Genomic DNA, 3,322 nt, shown 5'->3' with positions numbered 1-3,322 from the left:
AACTACCAGATGTCATTAATACCATTGATCCTTTCCCATGTGACAACTAAATATGTCTCCAGAGACATTATCAAATGTGCCCTGCATGGCAATATTGTCCGTCCTTTAGAACCAATTGTCTAAGTAGTAAAATTTACAGCATAAAGTTCATGAGATTTCCTATTTATTATTTTGCTTTGCTTTAATAAGGATTTGTAGTGATATCCCTTTTTCAATTATAAAATTAGTAACTTAAAATATTTCTCTCACTTTTATTTTTTATTATTATTATTATCACTTTCTTTTTTTTTTTTTTTAACAGTCTTAAGGTCTTTTATTTTTTACACTTATCATGCCATGAATTCATAGGGAATGGGCTCCAGCAGCTCAGGCTCCTTTCCATTGGTTCTGACAAAGTGTGCTTCTCTGGGTGGGCCAGGCTGACACTTCAGCTGAACCCAAATACCTTTCTCTTTGGCTTCCTTTTTTTTCTGATCACTTTCCTTCACATGCTTCAGGAAGCTATCGTGCCTATTCAGGTGCTTAATCTGTTCAATATGTACATGATTTCTCTTGACAAGAATCTTGCCCTTAACTTGCTGGCTTACGACAATGCCAAGAGCATGCTGGGTAATACCGTAGACTCTTCCAGTTTTGCCCTGGTTACATTCGTGGGGCTCTGCATTTTGAACAGTGTCCCTTCCTTTGATGTCTACAATATCATCTTTCTTGTTGATTCACACATATGTTTCCAAAGGAACAACTCCCTGTTTCCTAAAAGGTCTAGAGAACATATAGCAGGTGCCTCTTCTCTTTCCCTTTGTGTTGATCATTTTGGTGCCTTCCTGGAATATGGTGGTTGTGGCTGACAGTTCTTTTCTTTCATTGATCTCTGCCCTTATTGATTCTCTTGATATTTCTTTCTTCCTTCTTCTACAAACTTTTTTTTTTATTAATTCTGTTTTTAAAGTTTACTTTGAATCCCTCTGACTTTTTAGATGTGCGTTTTTTACTATAATAGTTCATGGAGGGTTGATAATACACATTAACTTTTCATGGTCTTCCTAGAATTAATATTTGGCTGTTTCATGCACAAAGAACTTTACAACGGTGCATTTATTTTTTTTTTGTACTTTCTTTTTGTTATTGTTGTCATATAAATCTTACAAATGCAATGGCATAATCTTTGCATTAAAAATCTACTTTTTAGGGGCGCCTGGGTGGCTTGGTCGGTTGGGCGTCTGACTTCGGCTCAGGTCATGATCTCACGGTCCGTGAGTTCGAGCCCCGCATCGGGCTCTGTGCTGACAGCTCAGAGCCTGGAGCCTGTTTCCGATTCTGTGTCTCCCTCTCTCTCTGCCCCTGCCCTGTTCATGCTCTGTCTCTCTCTGTCTCAAAAACAAATAAAAGTTAAAAAAATCTACTTTTTAAAGAAACTCGGAAAGCAGAATATGATTTTTTATATTTATTCACATATTTTTAATTACTAATTCTCTTCCATCTGAGTTTCCTCTGGTACCATTTCCTTTCATTCTGAATGTCTTCCTTCAGGACTTTTTTTTAACTCGTCTGTTGTCTATATCTTAGATTTTATTTGCCTGATCACATCTGTATTTTAAATTTCTTGTCTTTTCTTTTTTTGCTAAATATAGAATTATGTATTGAGTATTTTTTTCTTTATATCTTCAGTATGTCATTCCATTGTCTAAGAGTGATTGTTTCAAGAAGCCAGACATCATGCATACTTTTCTTGCCTTTTGTCTAAAGTATTTTTTTTCCAGCTGTGTTTACAATTTTCCTTTCATCCTCTGTTTCCAGCAGTTTGAATATGAGATGCCTCTTTGTGGTATTCATTGCATTTATCCTGATTGGGTTTGCAGGGCTTTCTGCATCTGTGTATTGTTTTTTGCCAAATTTGTGAAGGTTTCAACTATTGTTTCCTGAATTATGTCTTCTGCCCCATTTTCTTTTCTCCTCTGGACCACAAATCACATGCAAGTTAGAACACAGTAACTGAAATTTTTATTGCAAACTTATTTTGGTCTCTTGTATCATATATTGTCTATTGTTCAGCCTTTGACAATTCTGCTAAGCAATCAATTCCACTCTCTCCAGTCTCTTGTTGATTATGCTCACCTTTGGAACTTAAAAATATGACACCACACATTTAACACTAGATTTCTATTGGGATCCTTTTTATAGTTTCCATTTCTCCTCTGATAGGTCTTCACCGGTTAACTCATTTTAATCATTTTTCTTTTGTCTTTGAATAAATTTATAATAGCTTCTTTATCTGCTCGTTTCAAAATCTAGGTCATCTCAGTGTCTGTTTGTACAGACACTTTTGTTCATGTCACTTTTTTTTTTTCTGTTTTGTACATCCTCTAAATTTTACTTCATATTGGATGTGATAGATGCCTTTAATCTATTATCTTTCTTTAAACAGTGTTGATTTTTTGTTCTGTTGAACCGTTAGCATACTGGTTTATAACCTGGAGTTCTGGGAGGCTTGATTTTCGTATTGTGTTCGGGCTAGTCTTCACTCCTGTAGCATGGCCCTTGTGATGTTTCAATGCAAATCATGATCTTGACCAAGGCACTCCAACTTGGCAGCATTCAAGCCGCCATATCTATCTTTTCTGAGAATGGTAACAGTTTTTTAGCTTTCCAGCTGGTGTATTACACCAGATTTCTTGGACTCTCCCCTTCTCATGCCCAATCCATGGGGCAGCCAAAATTTGGGGGGGGGAGTTTATAAGTAGTTTTGTGAACACTTTCCATTGTGGCTCCCTCCTTGCTGAGATGTCCCTCATTATTTTCTAGCCTCTTGGGCAACCTGGAACTCTGTCTTCTGCAGTCCAAAGCCTCTAATACTGATGTTTTCTGCTTAAATGTTTGATATGCTGCATCATTTGAACAGGAGAATTTCCTTGGGGAAAAGCTATGCAAGTAAATATCTCACCCATTGAAGTTTCTTTTTCAAAGGACAAAAATCCCTCCAGGTTATATTTGCTTTTCTTCATCCTCCAGTACCTTCAAATACTTTGTGTGTGTGTGTGTGTGTGTGTGTACCTTTGTACATTTTGTCTAGAGTGTAATGATCTTCATGTAGGATCAACCTTGTACAAGTTGCCCTATAATTATATGAGAACTGAAACTTCTCTTTTTAAATAAAATGAATGAAAATAATTGTTACCAAATATTAGCCAGACCCTCTATTTCCTGTCCTTAATATAAATTCTTAGAATTAGAGGCTTTGGATGCTTATTGCAAAACTTAAATATATTTGCAAGCTATATTATATTGATAAATTTTATCACATCACCAAATTGTATTTCTATCA

The 3,322-nt window shown here is 36.0% G+C and overlaps 1 pseudogene; it reads right to left on the bottom strand.

Annotated features, from left to right (window-relative positions):
• Positions 1-299: 299 nt before the first annotated feature.
• Positions 300-812, bottom strand: LOC121044587 (60S ribosomal protein L21-like; annotated as a pseudogene).
• Positions 813-3,322: the final 2,510 nt, after the last annotated feature.

This window comes from Herpailurus yagouaroundi, unplaced genomic scaffold, assembly GCF_014898765.1.
Source record: "Herpailurus yagouaroundi ecotype Mexico unplaced genomic scaffold, PumYag 188, whole genome shotgun sequence".
Classification (NCBI taxonomy): domain Eukaryota; kingdom Metazoa; phylum Chordata; class Mammalia; order Carnivora; family Felidae; genus Herpailurus; species Herpailurus yagouaroundi.
The sequence above is the reverse complement of the archived record's forward strand: the minus strand, read 5'-3'. Positions and strand labels throughout refer to the sequence as shown.